General features: G+C 33.9%; 1 long non-coding RNA gene and 1 pseudogene across 1 annotated transcript; both read left to right on the top strand.

Annotated features, from left to right (window-relative positions):
* The first annotated feature begins 1841 nt into the window (after positions 1-1841).
* LOC140037190 (uncharacterized) lies at positions 1842-3710 on the top strand. The gene is made up of 3 exons (XR_011841115.1): positions 1842-2005; positions 2924-3077; positions 3257-3710. It is a non-coding gene; the product is annotated as an uncharacterized lncRNA (long non-coding RNA).
* Positions 3711-14577: 10867 nt separating this feature from the next.
* LOC113729706 ((E,E)-geranyllinalool synthase-like) lies at positions 14578-19613 on the top strand (annotated as a pseudogene).
* The last annotated feature ends 343 nt before the right edge of the window (positions 19614-19956 follow it).

The following is a 19956-nucleotide window of genomic DNA, read 5'->3' as shown; positions in this document are numbered from 1 at the left end:
AAATCTGGTTGCATAGTATACATATATCTTGGCTAAAAGAGGTTGAGTGGGGTGGCTTGCGTAGCAAAAACTATCAGGGTAGTTGATAAGTACATTTGTACACGTTGTAACACTAGAATAACATTTGTAATACTAGCATAACACGTTGTAACATTTGTACACGTTGTAACACTAGAATAACACTAGAGTAACACTAGAAAACTATCACGGTGTAATATCATTTGTACACGTTGTAACACTAGAATAACAGCGAGTAATTATACTACCTTTAACAGCAGTAACCGTCCCTGCCCCTTCTCCACTAATTACATAGTCCATGATACTACATTGGATCAGTCTAGTAACATGATACGTAAGCCTTATATTGCAATCCAATTCTGAACAAAAACACCATCTACAACTAGTTGTTTAGATGGTGAGAATTGCAATGCACAAAACTATACACAAGTAGTTCTAAGATTAGTCAAACAGCACCATAAGTGGCAGGAAATATAAATCAGATGCACATTGCACCACTTATCAAAAAATTGTCCACAAAAGCTAACATTGCTTCAGTATTGCTGGGAGTTAAGAAGACTAGTACCTAAACTACTTCAGATACCACAAGCAAGGATTGCGGGGAACCTTTAGCACTCTCAAAACGTCATAGAGAAACTGCTGGTTATAGTGTTAGAGGCCACTATTGCAGCAGTATTAATGCTAACAGAAGTTTCGGCTTGAGATCCACCATTTAGAGTAGCTTGAGCATTTGGTACAAAGGGAATTATATCTTGCTTGTTTACAGCAGCATTGGTTTTCATTGAAGACCTTCCTCTCTGCATCAGAAAAGAACAAATTTAAACTTTTTTGCTGCAAAACTTTAAATTACTCCAGTAGTGCACTAGTTCTGAATTTTGCAGCAGCAATGTATGACATTATAATGCTTACCCTCTTACACAATCGAATTGGACAAGGTGATCTACGAGATACAAGGTGAGTATCTTACATTAAATCGAATTGGACAAGGTGAGTATCTTACACAATCGAATTGGACAAGGTGAGTATCTTACACAAGGTGATCTACGAGATACAATCAGTTTACAAAAATATACATCATGTTAGGTTTTAGTTACTTGACTATGTATATATATAAAAGAGAGATTAGATATAACGCAGAAAAAAGTAATTACATGAGTTGGAATGTATTATACAAACTTTGGTATAGTTGATATTAAAATTTCTCTATTGAGGGTACACGTTGTTAGTGGATATGGAGTAGTGCTATATGTTATGTACGCTTATATGGTCATAAATTTACAGAAGTTAGTCCATCGTTTAAATTTGTAATTGGTTGTTAGCCCTTACACACTGTCACATGCATACACATAATGTAAGAATGAATTTAATATATAGTTGTTAATTGGTTACATAGAGTTCATATAGGCATACAAATTGGGGTTTGATTAGCTATACTCTGTATATAATTGTTAACACATTATATCGTATTCACCTTATTTTGCAGCATGTCATGGGCAAAGATAGCGTCTTTTGACAAATTAATGGATATCAATCAATACTGGTGAAGCAAAGACATTAGGTATGTTTAGCCTATTTTACGATATGTTTAAGGAAATAAAGATTTTTATTTCACAAATTGGTGAAAATTAGTTACATTTGGGGTGTGTTTGTTTGAATGTAAAATGTTTTCCTGAAAATGTTTTCCAAATTTTCCTGTGTTTGGTAATCATTTTATCTTGGAAAAAGATTTATGCGGGGAATATATTTTACTTCACTTGGTGGAAAATAACTTCATCTTTTGACTTACTGAAGTTATTTTCCTTCATTAAAACGGGCGGCTCTTGCACTTCACAATAGAGCTCCCTACCCACATTCTAACAAAAACAAACAAAGACTTTGCGGCTAAAGATACAGAGAGTGGGCAATGAAGATTGGAGAGACTCAGAAATCACCAACAATATGATCATTTCTGATGGCAGCCATCTCCAACTCTGGCAAGGTGCCTTGGGTGAGATTCTTATTTAGGGCTTTGTCTTGAATATCTTTTTATTTTTTCCAAAAAAATCTGATAAAATCGGTTGTTCCAATCTAGGATTCTATCGATTTTTTTTTAAATTTTGTTGCTATAATTCTTGAGAATTGTGGCACTAGTTTCACAGAGGAATTTGGATTTTTTTTTTTAAAGATGTTTCTTTTATCTTTAGTTTTCAGTTTTCTTTTTCTATAATTATATGAAGCTCTAGGAATTCTGGTAAAATTTATTGCTCCACTCCCATTTTCTGACGATTCTTATTGAGGTAAGGGCTTGAGCTTGCATGATTGTTTTTGTATCAATTGATTGATAGATTAAGAAACTTCAGTAGTTTTTTTGTAAATTATCAATCAATTGGTGTCCTTAGAGTTTGATTTTGTCTTTCTATTGAGAAATTTGTTGTTAAATGTATATGGCTGTTATTGATTTCTCTGAGCGATATGAATACTGAATGTTGGAATTTCTTGTCTAGAGAATTTAAATTTTAGGATTTATGTTTTGGGATTGGGGTAAAGGTTAAGTTGTTAAGACGTTCGCAAGGTGAGGTTCTCTAGCATCTTAAATATTCATTCAGTTGCGCATATACTCTTCTGGGATTAGGGAGAAGAAAGAAGAGAAAGGAGAGAGCGTGTGTGTCGAAAGGTAAACAATAGAAAGGAATGAAATGCTCATCATTTTGAGTCAAATCAAAGAGTTTGTTTTCTTTTCTAATCATCTAGATACTTCTGTTTTCCTTTCTTTATGGCCACTGTGTTAGTGCTTCATTTTTGCGCATCTTGCATATGTATTACTTATTTATTTTAAATTGTGAATGAAACAATCAAGTGAAGATTAAGTTTGTGTGCTAATATTATGTTACTCTGATGCTTTTTTCCCCTTGTTTTAATTTTGTAGAGACATACATAAATAGTGGATTATCCTAAAAGAGACTGCAATGGAATTTTGCCGGACTTGTGGGATGTTATTGCAGTATGAATTGCCGCATATGGACCGCCCTGCCAGATTCTTTTGTCCAACATGCCCATATGTATGTCACATAGATAGTAAGGTAAGTCATTATAAATCCTTGTTGAGGGTTTATTTACTGGCTATTCACAATGTCCATTGTGTCATTGCTAAGTTATCAACGCATGTAGCAGGTTAAAATAAAAAGAAAGCATCAGTTAGTTAAGAAAGAACTAGATCCTATCACGTATTAAGATATTTATTTTTCCTGTTGTGTTTCAGCATCACCTTGGAGGTGATCTACAAGTGGAAAAAAGGAGGGCTGACTGAGTACCTTGCCACTTGCCTTGGCCTTGGGAATTTGTAGGTGCAGGCCAACTGGATTTGTTCAAAGCTCTGGTCACTAAATTTTTTCCTGTAAAACGTTCACATGAACATTGGTGACGTGTTGTATAGATGTTTCCTTTTGTATCCATGATTTACTACCTAGGCAACTGATATTTTTGGGACCATTTTCCATTTGGAGATGTGATTTTCCTTTTTGTTGAGCAATATTTTATATTTTGGCTTATATTTGCCTTTGTATGTATTGAATTGTTCCAGATTTTTGATCCAACTGAGGCCAACAACATTTAAAGCAGGGATTTGAATCACTCTAGGCTTGATTAGGGTGCTTGTATGTACCAATGGTTCTAACTCTGTACCATGAATAAGATTTTTGATTCTGGAGCTGAAATCTTGGTTTATATTCCAATATAGGATTCTCTGCATTTAGGTTCTTCTCCCTTTTCAAAGGAACAACATAATGACATGATACTATACCAATAAAGAATAGTGTTCAGCTAGGTTTTTGTTTGGTTTTTAACTCTTCTTTCCCAACCAATTCATTAGTATCATTAATAATTCCATTTAAGAATTCATGGTGTAATATGAATAAATATTTTATAGAAATGATAATATGATTATAATGGATAGAAACTAAAATTAACTTCTAACGAAATGAATGTTTTAAGAGTAGAAAAATATTTGCAACATATCAACAAACATATTAGAAAATATTTTCATTGATAAACCAAACATTGGAAAATTATGAAAAAAGGAATTTGGAAAATATTTTCACTTAATAACCAAACACTGGAAAATTATGGAGAAAGAAGTGATTTTTCAGGAAAATGACTTCAATGGAAAATATTTTCCCTTGTCCCTAGGAAAATATTTTCCATTTTGATCCAACCAAACGGACCCTTAGTTACTTATAAGTTACATACACGCTGATTGAATAAAAATTTAATTAGTCATCTATCACTAATAGTCAAACTGATATGTATTGAACAAAGTAAATAGCCTTTACAATTTGCATGAGCAGTGGCAAGATGGCACGGAAAAGGATAAAAAAGAATCCAAATGAAAAGGAAGAAATATAAAAAGTGGGAACTATTGACCTTGCAGAACCAATCCCACCATTTATAATTAGAAAGAAAAAGAAGAAATCAACTTGAGAAGAAGAAATGGAGCAAGTGAAACTCAGTTAACAGCATTGTATAACTCTTGTAATTTATTTTTATAGATTTTTGTTAGCACAATATTTGTAAATTTTCAATTTCGATTTATACAAAATGTTATGTAGTGATAGGTAAGAATCCTTGTAGATATCATTGTAATCATCGTAGATTTTTGTTCAATTTGTAGATTTGTTTGAAGCATTGTATATATCCATTAGAATTGTTGTCCATAATGTTATAACTAGAGTATTCATTTGGTTTATTTTTATATGCATCACAGTTAATAAACTTAAGGATATTTGTTCAAAGATCAATTAAATGATAGAAGTATGCCAAAATTGATATTCCAACCACGTTTTTAAGGTTTTTAGTTTGGGGTTTGATAAAAACAGAAACGAGTGACACTATGATTGAGTGTAACAAATTTACTGATGGGCAATTACTACTTTTTGAGATTATAATATATTGACAACTAAAATTTTACCTAAAGCTACTATTTCCATAATAGTGGTATATGACTAGTTAAATTTGTGTTTAATCAACATGTATGTAACTTATAAATAACTAAATGTAACTAGTTTTCACCAATTTGTAAAACAAAAATTTTTATTTCCTAAAACATATCATAAAATGGACTAAACCGTTTGTAAGATGATAGCAACAAAAAGTCAATAAATACTAACATGGGGTACAACATCGGGATGTTACTAATTAGCAATAGAAATTTTGTTTTACCAATTCATAGAATCGAAGTTACTACTTTGGATATATTGTAAAACAAATCGAGCTAACAATAAAAAAAATTAACAACAAATACTACTTAAATACTAACTAGATGTACAATACTGATAAATAGAATCTAAAATTAGCAATTTAACTTTTTTTCCTCTAGTACATTGTAAAATAGATTGAACATGTGATAATGCATTAAGAACTAAATGTAAGTACATTCTAGTGAGTGTTATGAGTCTAGCATAATGAAACTATCTAATTATCCAATATAATTTCTTTGCTCCACCAGCATTGATTGAAATCCATTGATTTGTCAAAGAAGCTATCTTTGCCCTTCACATGCTACAAAATAAGGAGAAAAAGATATAATGTGTTAACAATTACATACACGGTATAGCTAATCAAACCCCAATTTGTATGCTTATATGAACTCTATGTAACCAGCAAACAATTATATGGTAAATTCATTCTTACATTATGTATATGTACGTGACAATGTGTAAGAGTTAACAACCAATTACAAATTTAAATAATAGACTAACTTTTTATAAATTTATGACCATGTAAGCATACATAACATATAGCACTACTCCGTACCTACAAACAACGTGTACACTTCACAAAAAAATACTAATAGCATTATACCAAAGTTTCTAAAATACATTCCAACTCAGGTGACTACTTTTTATTGCACTATATCTAATCTCACTGTTACAGATATACATAGTCAAGTAACAAACACCTAACATGATGTACATTTTTATAAACTGATTGTACCTCATAGATCACCCCGTGTAAGATACTCACAGACAAACTAGTATTACTCATACAAGTAAAATTATGCATCAATTGTAGAGAGATGCACAAGTTGATCAAATGGCTAATAACCATTCCAAAGTTATGCATACCATTGCACTACCTTTCATAGATATACACAGTCAAGTAACTAACATCTAATATGATGTACATTTTTGTAAATTGATTGTACTGATAGATCATCCCATGTAATTTGCTTATAGACAAATTAGTATTAGTCATACAAATATAATTACACGCCCACTGTAGCCTGCAAAGAGATGCACAGGTGGATTAAAGCACCAATAATCATTCCAAATATATGCATACCATTGCACTATGCATGTGGTTGCGATATACATGTGGACAAATAACTGCAAATTAGCAATATCAATAAACAAAATCTAAAATTAGCAATTTAACCTTTCTTTCCCCTAGTACATTATAAAATAGATTGAACATGTGGTAATGCACTAAGAACTAAGTGTAAATATATTCTAATGAGTGTTATGAGTTTGGCAAAATAAAAAAAAAACTATCTAATTATCCAATCTAACTTCTTTGCTCTACCACCTTTGATTGATATCCATTAATTTGTGAAAAGAAGCTGTATTTATCCTTGGTATGCTGTAAAATAAATTGAACAAGATATAATGTATTAACAATTGCATGCAGGGTATAACATATTAGATCCCAATTTGTACGCTTATATCGATTCTATATAACCAGCGAACAACTATATAGTAAATTCATTGGGTTAATATCAGAAACCTCCCCTGAGGTTTCTTCTAATCACATCTAGTAACCCCCATATTTTTGAAATCACACTTAGCACCCCTGGCAATAGGATGTGACAGGTTGTCCTAATCAAAAGGTGAGAAATTACCCAAAAACCACCAACACCAGGCAAAGTTTTAAGCGGGGAAATGCTGGAAAAAAATAATGAATAAGAAAAATTATTGGAAACCAGAAAATAACAAAAATGCCATTGTTTTGGCGCACAATTTGCCTATAAACACCTTACACGGGGTGATTTATGAGGTACAATCAGTTTACAAATATGTACACTATGTTAGATCTTAGTTACTTGATTATGTATATCTATAAAAGGTAGTGTAATGGTACGCATAATTTGGAATTGTTATTTAGCCCTTTGATCAATTTATGCATCTACTATATTTATGCATCTCCCTATAGTAGATGTGTAATTTTGCTTGTATGAGTAGTCCTTGCTTATTTATGAGTACTTTACAAGGGTGATGTATGATGTACGATCAGTTTACAAAAATGTACATTATGTTAGATGTTAGTTACTTGACTGTGTATATCTATAAAAGGTAGTGCATGTATACGCATAAATTTCGAATGGTTATTTAGCCCTTTGATCAATTTGTGCATCTCCCTATAGTAGATATGTAATTTTACTTGTATGAGTAGTTCTTGCTTATCTGTGAGTACTTTACACAAGGTGATTTATGAGGTACAATCAGTTTACAAAAATATACATCACGTTAGGTGTTAGTTACTTGACTATGTATACATGTAAAAGGGACCAAATTTGTCCTGATAATCACAAAATATTAGCTAACTTGTGGGAGCTAGATAATTATATGCTCAAATTTGAAGTTGTTACATTGCAGGGTGCTCTAAGGAGAGGAAAGCCTGGTAGAGGTATAGCTAACACGGGATTGGCAGGGGCTGTGCTTTGGGTAACTAAGTTCAATCTGATCATCTGATCATGTACCAAAGTATATACGTTGCACATATTATTAACTTGTTTATCATGTCTTCTGTGATCTAGGATCAGGTACAAGGAAATGTGCCAGTGGTTGTTTCAAGTCAGGGGAGTAATCCAAGTTTTCGCCAACAAGATGCAGCTGTCAATGTGCAAGTTAATTTGCAGGCTAGCACAAGCACTTCTACTAAGAGGGTAAGCATTATAATGTCATACATTGCTGCTGCAAAATTCAGAACTAGTGCACTACTGGAGTAATTTAAAGTTTTGCAGCAAAAAAGTTTAAATTTGTTCTTTTCTGATGCAGAGAGGAAGGTCTTCAATGAAAACCAATGCTGCTGTAAACAAGCAAGGTATAATTCCCTTTGTACCAAATGCTCAAGCTACTCTAAATGGTGGATCTCAAGCCGAAACTTCTGTTAGCATTAATACTGCTGCAATAGTGGCCTCTAACACTATAACCAGCAGTTTCTCTATGACGTTTTGAGAGTGCTAAAGGTTCCCCGCAATCCTTGCTTGTGGTATCTGAAATAGTTTAGGTACTAGTCTTCTTAACTCCCAGCAATACTGAAGCAATGTTAGCTTTTGTGGACAATTTTTTGATAAGTGGTGCAATGTGCATCTGATTTATATTTCCTGCCACTTATGGTGCTGTTTGACTAATCTTAGAACTACTTGTGTATAGTTTTGTGCATTGCAATTCTCACCATCTAAACAACTAGTTGTAGATGGTGTTTTTGTTCAGAATTGGATTGCAATATAAGGCTTACGTATCATGTTACTAGACTGATCCAATGTAGTATCATGGACTATGTAATTAGTGGAGAAGGGGCAGGGACGGTTACTGCTGTTAAAGGTAGTATAATTACTCGCTGTTATTCTAGTGTTACAACGTGTACAAATGATATTACACCGTGATAGTTTTCTAGTGTTACTCTAGTGTTATTCTAGTGTTACAACGTGTACAAATGTTACAACGTGTTATTCTAGTATTACAAATGTTATTCTAGTGTTACAACGTGTACAAATGTACTTATCAACTACCCTGATAGTTTTTGCTACGCAAGCCACCCCACTCAACCTCTTTTAGCCAAGATATATGTATACTATGCAACCAGATTTTAAAAGGTGAGAACTTTAATTCATCAATTGAGTCAAATTTACAAACACTTGGCATGCATAAGTTCCCTGTGCATACATTCTTTAAGTTGGCTCTCAATGTATCTAATTTATGCTACCCATATGATTTCCTTGTTTAGGAGTTTTCGCCAGAATTTCAATTTCATTATTCATGTCACATTGTCTTAAAACGAGTTGTACAAACAAAATCATGCAAGTAAATTCATCCCCCTTCTGTCGTAAAACAAGCCAAATAGTACAATGAGTTTGCAATATTCTTACCTTTGGGGTTTAGTCCAATTCGATTGAGTCTATCTCTGCTTTAGATCTCACCAACTTCCGTCTTGTTGCAGACTTCATGAAAATTTTTGTCCCGCAACAGTTACTTCTGCAACACTATACACTTTCTCCAAAAACCTCTCATCTGAAACTTCCCAATTTGGGGTAGGGATATTAGTTTGCTGATACTCTGGAATTGTGAATGAATGTTCACAAGATATGGTTTTGGAGGGAGATCAAAATTTTATTTCATTTGAAGAGTTCAGATGAAGAGTCGTGCCTCATTAATTTGAGCGAGAATTTTTGGAACGGACAGCTGAGGTATTTTAACGGAGCCCGTTAGCCCCTCAGATGTTTTTTTATTTTTTTTCCTATTCACTCACTAAAACAACGTCGTTTTCCTTTGCTGTTGCTCCCATTATACGTGGCCTATTGCAGTCCTCTCATTTTTTTTTGTGAGAGGACCGCTCAGGGACACCGTCCCTGCCCCGTATCCGTGTCTGTACTGGAGCAAGAAAGTAAAAGTAAAGCACTAGAGAAAGTCGGCTGCCAAAAGACAAGAGCCAAGCCGCCCGTAAGAGATTGTCTAATAGGAAGAGACAAAAGCTACCACTATAAAGCTCACGTGATTCTGGCTTCTTAATTGCTCCCGAAGAGAAAAAAGGAAAAGAAAACGTGTGACACTCAAAAGCAAAAGCTAATCTAATTACTACGACATAAATCTGGCTTTTTTCCTCTCTTTTGTAGCGCCGCCAGGAGAAATCCACAAAAGGTCAGGAGCAAAGCTTTTCTTTTTGGGGTTTTAATCCCATGCCTCTCGCGGTTTACGTGGACCCAACCTCCTAATTGCTCACTTTTTGCTGCCACCGAGCTCGCGGGTCCGATATTAGATATATCTCCTCACTTTCTGGCGTAGGCACGCCATGAAACAAAGAGTTTTCTGAAAATTTGTCTCACGCGATCACTTTTAACACCAATCACCTACAATTGACACAAATATGAAATATGAGCAAATTCTCAATTCTTAGCATCATGAGTAGCCAAAATTAGGACAGAATAATAGTGCAAAATATGCCCAATAATTGCTCTATCAAGATTTTAATATATTCAGACCGTTTGATAATAAAAAATTGAACATCTGAATTAATTAAGTGGTACTGAATTTTCTAGACAAAACTTGCACCCAAAATTAAGTGATAAGCTATTCACTTATCACTGAATGTGATATGTAATCAAGTATATTAGATTTAAAACTTAAAAATTTAATAATTTAATGAATTCACATTTCAAATTTCAGATTTCAAACTTCAGTTTTATCAAACGCACTCTTAGTAAGAAGTTGCAGTTAAGTTAGAAACTATTTTTCCAATAAGTAGGAATAGGAGGATTAGGGAACTCAAGATCAGACACAATACGTGAAACTTATTTAGCCGAATCTGAACTTATTCATTGTTCGGATCATCCGAACCCACATTTTTCTGTAATCCATTATGGAACGATTGCCTCTTACGAGAAAATTTAGACCTTTACTATGCCAATAAAGTACATGTAGATAACAAAAAAAAGGCACATATCAATGCAATGCAATTAACAAGTATAGTCTGAATTCATTGAGAGAACATGAAAAATTCAAGATCGTGTAATTCGTGGGTTACAATTTCCAGTAGCAGATTGAAAGTTTCAACAAACGTACTAGTATGTTTTATCTGTACTGATTGACATTTGATCCGGGTCCTAAATCTTATGTGTGAACAGTATTTAAGCAAAACCTTGTCACGTCCTATTCTGTAGCTTTAAGGATCCAACGTGAGTATTCCTTGTGATCGATTGCCTGGTTACAATTGATTCAGAATTCAAAGTGATCACACCCACAAATCAAAATTAATGAATTCAGTTTCCATTGAATTTTTCAACAAAAAAGTAGTTGTTGACATTCTTTCCAATTAAAGCTGATGAATAAGTACTTGCAATGCCGTTGTGTTGGTTGTTGTAGTACATGGTTTTCACATTAAGCCAGTTTTTTTTTTTTTCTTTTTTGGAGCCACACTAAGCCAAATTTGATTAGTACCTTCTCTCATCTCGTTTCTAGGTTGCACTTCAAAATTTTCATGTACCAGTCTTTCCGGTTTTTTTTTTTTTTTATAGATAATGAAAAAAAATAGTCTTAAGCTGGAGCTATATACGTTAGCAAAATACAAACGATGGTGGCTCATTTAGGGCCACAAGATTTTGCCGTCAAAATATTCAGACAATTAATTAATCAAATTGATGAGTTAGTATGCTACTATTTCTTATTAATTGGCGCTTCACATCATCGACAAATGAACAAAATATTGGTAGATATCATCAATTCACCCTGTAATGAAGCTATCAAATTGCCCCCATTTCCTTCAAGAGTAACTGTAGCCCAACTCCAAGCAACAGATCGGTTAGCAGCAGGGAATTGGACGAGACTTTTTGAGAGGTTGCATTTCGAACTTTAGTGTCTGACATTAAGTATTAAACCTATAATCTTTTGCCAGTTTAGCCAAGTTAGAGATTGAATGTTAGCTTTTGGACAAAAACTTCACTACTACATGTGGATTTTTTAAGAGTAAATCTTGTATGCATTGACGGTGCGTATATTATTAGCATTTGATGCATGATATATATACAAAATTTGAATGTTAAATTCAAATTTACATTAGTTATCATTCATTAAAAATTGACGGTGTCTAAAGATAGTAAGATTAACATTATTTTCTGCTTTTTTTTCCTACTTTTATAAGAGAATCAGCAGTGGGACTCCACTTATCTCCTCGATGACTCGAACTTGAGACCATTGTTGATCACAGATGAAGTGCCTTCCCAATTTGACTACACTTTGTTTTTCATTTGGATTGTTGTATTATTTCACATAATATTTCGCTTGTATCATGAACACATTTCACAATCTACCTTTTTATTTTTTCAACTACATTTTTCTTTTACATACATCACATTACAAAAAATTTTATAGTAATTATTTCAAATAATACTCTATCCAAACACACGTAGTGTGATTTATCGAGTAGGACATGAAAAATAATAATGAAGCTTTACGCTTTTATTTTGACTTTCCTAAATTACCCCTTGTACAAATACTAATACTACTAACATCAGGTGGGACCTAAATGCCACGTGGAGAATGATGATTTGGATGTCTTTGTTGACACGTGTACTAAAGAGTGTTTCTTGGGGACCAAAAGGGATTAGCCTTTTCGATGATGAACGAGGAATGATGATAATTGGTGAACATTTATTAAGGCTCAAGAAAAGTACTAGCACTCATATAAGGATTATAATTGAAAAAAATTTATTATATTATTTATTGTTAACGTTTTATAACGTGACGATTATAAAATAAAAAGCAACAAAAAATTTGTTCGAAAACACTAAAATTAATTTTTTTTAAAATAATGACATCCAAATGAATCCGTTAGTTTTTTATTTTCTTTCTTTTTTTTTTTGGAGAATATTGTGTCCATGTTAGTAATATAAATCATAAAGGCACAAAGAGTACAAGCTAGAACGTGTATGCATCAGTTTAGCCATTCTCTTTTCCTTAATTTAGTGGGAAGTAGTTAGATTGATATAAGAGAAGTGAAAGAGATGGATGCAGCAGCTCTCACCATGATAAGTGCTATTAGTTTAAATTTGAAAGTCAAAATTAGAGTGTTTATAAAGTGGAAATTGTATCACATCAAGGTTCATTTGAGGTCGTAGTGGTTTATAAAAAAACATTTCTGATACAAGTGCTTTTAAATTACCAAAAATTATGCTACTTAAGTTACATAAAATTAGTTACCAAATATTCTACAAATACTTTCAGTGCTTAAAAGCATTTTTTTCTTCGTAAATGTACTGCAATCCCGAATGAGCCCTAAATTATAAATCAAATTACAATATTTGTTTAAACAAACACAAAATCCAGCCGAGTAATAATTTTGCACAGACTCCTATGGCACAAACTCCTCTATCACAAATTTTGCAATGAATGTTGGCACTGACTCCATTATCAAATAATACTCTATTCAAATAATTCACCTTTTTATATTCTCAATTATAACTCACCTTAATTATCTTGCCATGATCAAATAATGCTCAATTGCACAATCTACTTTTTATCCTCGCAGCAAACTACAAATTAGGTCAGCGCAAGAAGAAATGCAAGTTTAAGTATTACTGAAAAGGTCCACGTTACAAACTTGTAATGCTCGACATTTTAGAGGTTCAAAGTAGAATCAGCTACCCCTTACAATAAAAAAGGAAAGTAAAATCAGCCATAAGTTTATATCAGTGTGAACTTTTGACAAATGATATTAATCTTTTTTTTTCCTTTTGGGACAAAAGGAACTCTAGTGAGATAAACTTGATGACAGGCTATTTTGCCCGGGACCCACGTCTATTTTAGTATTTTGGACGGTTTTCCCTGGGCCGATTCTTTGGTTGTTGGAGCAACCGCAATAAGGCATAAGCTTCTCCCATGGGTCGGTTCGCTTCGCGCCTCGCGGGAATATTGCTGTGAGGTTTATCCGTTGGTACGAAGGACAGCCACATATTTTTCCAGCTGTGCCTCTTGCGAGATTCTCGTTTACAAGTTAGAAAATTTTTCTAAGGAGGTTCATCGGTTGGTACTAAATCAAGGACAGCCACATATTTTTGCTAGATGGGCCTCCTGCAAGATTCTCGTTGACAAGCTAGTAAACTTTTTATGTATTAACAGTATAGTAATTTTTTTTATATTAATAAATTTGGATGTATATTATATATGTATTATTTAAATTTAAAATTTAAAATTATATTATGTGGTATTTTTTATATTAGCAGTCTTGGATATATATCACATATGTATTATTTGAATTTTAAATTTAAATTCATATTATGTGGCATGATCTCAACCTATTTGTATAAATTTTTACATTGACGGTATATAAAAAATTATCCTTTTTTTTAATGCATCTTCTATCCAACTTCCTATCTTGCTCATTGTCTCATATTTTATTGTATCATCATTTTCCTTCACAAATATTCTATGATAATTCTTTTTTATTTTCTTAAATTCTAATTACAAACAAGGTAAAAAATAAAATTTAATAAATCATCAAAACAAAATATCACAAAAATAGAAATTTTTTATGAATTTTTTGCTGTACTTTTTGTGTTTCTATTATATATTTTTATTTAGCCAGTTTATTTTTTTTTCTGCCATGTTAGTAGCTATTGAAACAAAAGAAGAATTAAAATAAAATATTTATGATGGAAAAATGATAATATAACAAAGAGCTGGACAAAAAACGAGGTAGAAAGTAGGACGGAAAATCCATTGCGAGCTTTTTCCCGCTTCGTGTCCTCTATAAATAGCTTTCTTCGGGAGCATCATGATTGCACTCACCAATAACTTGCATTCCAAAAGTTTTGCTCCTCGTATCCTTCTCCCATCTGTCTCCAGCATCCAAAAACATGAAAACCTCATTTTCTTCGGTTGAATCTCTAGTCTATGAGATCAAGAAAGAGATGTTTTTGAATCAAGATATTCACCACTTGGTTTCCCCATCTGCCTATGACACGGCCTGGTTGACCATGATTCCAGACCCTACACAAGTTGACAAACCAAAGTTCGAGAGTTGCCTGAATTGGGTACTCAACAACCAGAATGCAGGAGGGTTCTGGGGAGAATCTTATGCAGAGGGCCTTCCTACCATCGATACTCTTCCAGCGACTCTTGCTTCCATGGTTGCCCTGAAAACATGGAATCTCGGAGAAGAAAACATAGCAAGAGGCAAGTAGATATTTTGCTATTTAACTGGTTAATACCTCATTATTATGTTGGTTTTTGTAAATAAAGTTTATGCGTACAACAAAATTATATACAAATATACACTAAATCATGTATAAAACATGGTAATCACACAACCAATACCAAAATGTATTTGTCCCATACTATGACTTTTGATATGTGATGCTTTTCAATATGTTAAATGCCATTTGCTTGCTTCCATGCTGTAGGGTTAGCATTCATTCATACCACCGCTGAGGTAATTCTCGAACAACACCGTCATCATCTTCCACGGTGGTTTGCCATTGTTCTCCCAGCAATGACTGAACTGGCTCAAGCAGCTGGTCTTGATCTTGTTTTCTCCCAACGATCCAAGAGGGTGTTATCCGACCTTTTCCATCAGAGGCAACAAATTCTGAAAATGTGATGCTTCAATTTTTTTGTGTTGTTTTTCTAGCTTATGAATACGTCATTAACAACGCACATAAATTCGTCATTAATTTGCCTAAATCTTCTACAGGATAACAAATAGCTTAGACACCTTTGGTTTGCAGTTTTGGGAAAGTTTCCAAACGATCTCCAAATCACCTCTTCGTCATGCATAGAAGGCTTTTTAAGAAAATGCTACTGTAGTATTTAAAGGGAAGAAAGCACAAAAAATGCAATGCAGAGGGAACTTAATTTTGCAATACTCATGACTTGTAATTGATTTTTAGGACTTGCATGGAGAACCCTGTAGATTACTCACAGCAAAAAATTCCATCGCTGCTATGGTATCTAGAGAGCTTGCCCCCTACGTATCATGTTGATGAACAAAACATAATGAAGCACCTAAGTGGAGACGGCTCAATTTTCCAGTCACCAGCGCCACAGCTAGCGCATACTTGAGAACTGGAAGTTCGAAATGCTTGGAATACCTTGAGTTCCTCGTTCAAAAATGTCCTAATGGAGGTTGATAATTCTATTTTGAAACTGATCCCTATATCTCAATGATGTGTATGTTATGTGTATATTGATAGTATCAAGAAGTCTAAGTAAAACCTCTAATCAAACTGCTACTAACATTTTCTTTAGCAGTGCCCGCTGAGTATCCCCTGGATGAAGAATTGATAAAGCTGTGCTTGGTTGATCATGTACAAAGATTAGGATTGGCTGAGCACTTCGAAGAGGAGATTGAAGACATCCTAAAGCTAGTTTACAAGTAATAACCATGTACAATTAATTTTTTTTTTTCAAGGCTAAACCATATATTTGAGCATTTTCTAAGTTATGATCGATCGAATTTGATCCTCTCATGGAAAATTTCCAGGAACCTCAGGAAACAAGACTTTGAGCCAACCAACAGGCGTCTTGTGGCTGCAAAACTATACAAGGACGCGCTGGCTTTTCGGCTTCTTAGGATGCAAGGCCATGATGTTAAGCCAAGTACGCCGTTAAAATTAATTAATTAATTAATCAAATCTCTGTTGTCTTCCTATTTAAATAAAGGAAATAGTACCTAAAAAAAGGAATAAATACCTGCTTATTTCCTATTGCAGGTTGCTTTTGTTGGTTCCTTCAGCATGCTGATACCCTCGAGTATATAGAACAAAATTGTGAACAACTTACTAGCGTATTATATAATGTCTATAGAGCAACGGACGTTATGTTCAGGAGGGAATATGAACTCGAGGAGGCACGCGCATTTTCTAGGAAATTGCTGGAGAAATCGATCAGTTTCAGCTGTAAGGACGATGATCTTGTTATTTTCCCCGGTCTACATAAACTAGTAAGTCCACGTCTTGTTTCTAACCGATAATTCATTAAAATTTTTTTTTTGTTTTGTAAGGGAAAGATTTAGAAAAGAACGGAAGGATATATAATTCTTACGCCAGAGCAGGTCACCCGTGCATTTTTTTCAGCAGCTTATGATGATTTTTTATATATAATTAGTGCTTTAATTATACCACAATTAATATAAAACTTAGAAGTGTAATTAATCATGGGAGAGGGTTAGATTGAATGATAAAGTGGAAGGGATCATAAGTATTGCAATTAATCATGGAAAATGAAACCTCAATGCCAAGAAGACAAGAATGCTTGCGCGTGTGTGACTTATCCACTTTTGTGAACTATTCGCTGAAATTGAATTGAGAATGAAGTGCAATGGACTAATATTCAATGCTCAAGTTCCACGTGCTCAATTTGTGAATTTGTCAGATACTTAGACCATTTTAGTAAATTAATACTATATTGATTAATTAAAATGATTCTGATTGCCATTTCTTAATTACTAGGCAAAACTTGACTTGGTCTCATGTTTTTGAAATAGATTAAGCATGAGTTGACTCTTCCATGGATTACTCGGCTAGATCAACTTGATCAGAGGATGTGGATCGAAGAAAATAAAATCAGCCCCTTGTGGATTGGCAAGGCATCCTTCTACAGGTATAATTAAGCAATACAAATCATTTTCTTTCTAAAAAAAAAAACAGAGTAAATTTTACTACTAAAATTGCTGAAAATCATCCAGCGCCAGTTGTTTTACAAATTGATTTAGCATAGTGTGCTGATGCGCGTAGTACTCTATTACAAAAGCTTTATAATCAAGAGAGAGTCCCATTAATGAAACGCGAAAAAAAGAAAACGAAGTAGCTTCGCTAAGAAAACAGCTTCTCTGCGGTGATAGCTTCAAGAACATAAATCATTTTAATCTGCCTATAACAGACAAAAATTGAAAGAATAGGATTCATTTTTTTTTGCATTGTCGTAATTAAAAGAAAAATCAATGACCCATTGAACATTACCAACACTTGTAGGTTATTCCATCTTCAACATGAAAAGCTGGTGCAACTTGCTAATGAAAATTACAAGCTTCGGCAGTCGGTCTATGCCGAGGAACTAGAACAACTAAAAAGGTACAGCTGAAATTCATTAGACATTTCTATACATTCTTAATCACTCCAAAACAGTAATGAATGAATACTTGATCTCATATGTTGCTGCCTACGGACTAATTAATGCAGATGGTCCAAGGAATCCGGTCTGAGGGAAATTGGGTTTGGACGAGAGAAAACTGCTTACTGCTATTTCGCTGTTGCTGCCAGCAGTTGCCTGCCTCGTGATTCCGTTGTTAGGTTAATTGTTGCAAAGATTGCCATTCTCATTACAGTTGCTGATGACTTTTACGACGTGGAAGGTTCCACAAGGGAGTTAAAAATTTTGACTAAGGCCATTCAACGGTATATCATGCATTTTAAAATTTCTTCTTTACGCGCAGACAAGGCCACTCAATGTTTTCTAGTTATTTCATTATCAAATCAGTTATACTAATTTCTTAGATTATATCTTCCTTCAATTGAAACTTTAGATTATAAGATGTACAAGATATCTATCTGATCATCAACTCATTCATATCATATCACCTCATTTTCATTAACTATAATAATTTTAACTTGCATTTTGCTATAGTTAAGGATGTTTAAAAAACTAGACGGTCTCGTGCTTTATTAGTTCGAGTGTGTACCTTTAAAATTTTAATTGATTCCAACGCTGCACCCCAAATTTTTCTTTACAATCTTTTTGCACACTAAATTGTTTCACTTATTCCATTGCACACTAAATCCTCGCAGATGGAATGGTGAAGATCTCACCGGCCATAGTAAGATTATCTTTGATGCCCTTTGTGACCTGGTCATGGACATCTCAAGAAAGTACAATCATCAACGAGAAGGAAGCAAATTCTTGAAGGGGATTAGAGATATCGTAAGGCTTAATTAATTTCTACAAACATTCTTCTCTTTTTTGTTTCCTAGAAATGCACCAGAATTATTTTGGTAATTATCAAAAAATCTTCACTCATGGCAAACATATAACGACATAAATCACGTTCCATTCACTCACATATAGTGGCAAGAAACATTCGGTTCATGGATGGTGGAAAGAACATGGAGTGACACCGGGTACCGAGCATCCCTTGACGAATATCTGGACATTGGCATGATATCCATTGGAGCACATACGATCATTCTTCCAGCTTGTTGTTTCTTAAGCCAAGATTATCCAATCGAAAAGCTCAAGCCTGACAATTATGGGAAGATCACGAAATTGTTCATGTCCGCTGCCCGATTGTTGAATGACACTCAAAGCTATCAAGTAATTAATTACGAAACTTCTCTCTGTCTCTCTGTCTCTTTTTTTTTTTTTTTTTGGGTACTTGGTTTATTTTAGAATGGGATAAAACAGTAAGTCTTTGTTGTACTATCTGAGCAGAAGGAGCAAAAAGATGGAAAAATGAACATGGTCTTGCTCCACTTGGACGAAAACCCAAACGCGAAAATTGATGGCTCCATTGCATATGTGAAAGGTATTTTGGAGGAGAAGACTAAAGAATTCCTTGAAATCGTTCTAATGGATGATGGGCCGGAGGAAATGCCTAAATCATGCAAACATTTCCATCTATCCTGCATGAAAGTCTTTCATATGTTTTTCAACTCCACCAACCTATTTGACTCCGAGGAAGAACTACTTAACGATATCAAGAAAGCCATATGCATTCCTCCGGATCTCGATTCTCAAATTTCAGACCTTTATTTACCGCCTCCACCAGAAAAGGAAGAGATTCTTCAAATTTCCGCTCGTTGGGATGTCAACACAACACAGCATTTTCTTCACGGAAATGGAAAAGAAAGTGTTGTTTAATATTCCAATAAACAGATTTGGACGCTAGATATGTTGTTAAGTGTGTCCATTAGCTGTCCCTGAATATGGTTACAATAACTTGCTCCAGTCATTTTCAATTTCTTTCTTTTTTTGCCTTTAAAGCATAAGGGTTTTAAATGATAAAGCTCAGTATTATGTTCTAAACTCTGCCTCATTTTCAATTGTAGTTAGTAATAATTGAGTATGTCCTTAAATTGTAAGAATCTAGAAGAGTGCAAATCACGCCGCCAGTTTTATAATATTGCAAAGTTACTATACAAGGACAGGCAAATTTCTATAAATCAAGAACATCTCGTATGATATGGCATACAATTCTTCCATG

The sequence above is a fragment of the Coffea arabica genome, chromosome 2e (assembly GCF_036785885.1).
Source record: "Coffea arabica cultivar ET-39 chromosome 2e, Coffea Arabica ET-39 HiFi, whole genome shotgun sequence".
NCBI lineage: Eukaryota > Viridiplantae > Streptophyta > Magnoliopsida > Gentianales > Rubiaceae > Coffea > Coffea arabica.
This window is presented reverse-complemented; position numbering and strand designations above follow the sequence as displayed.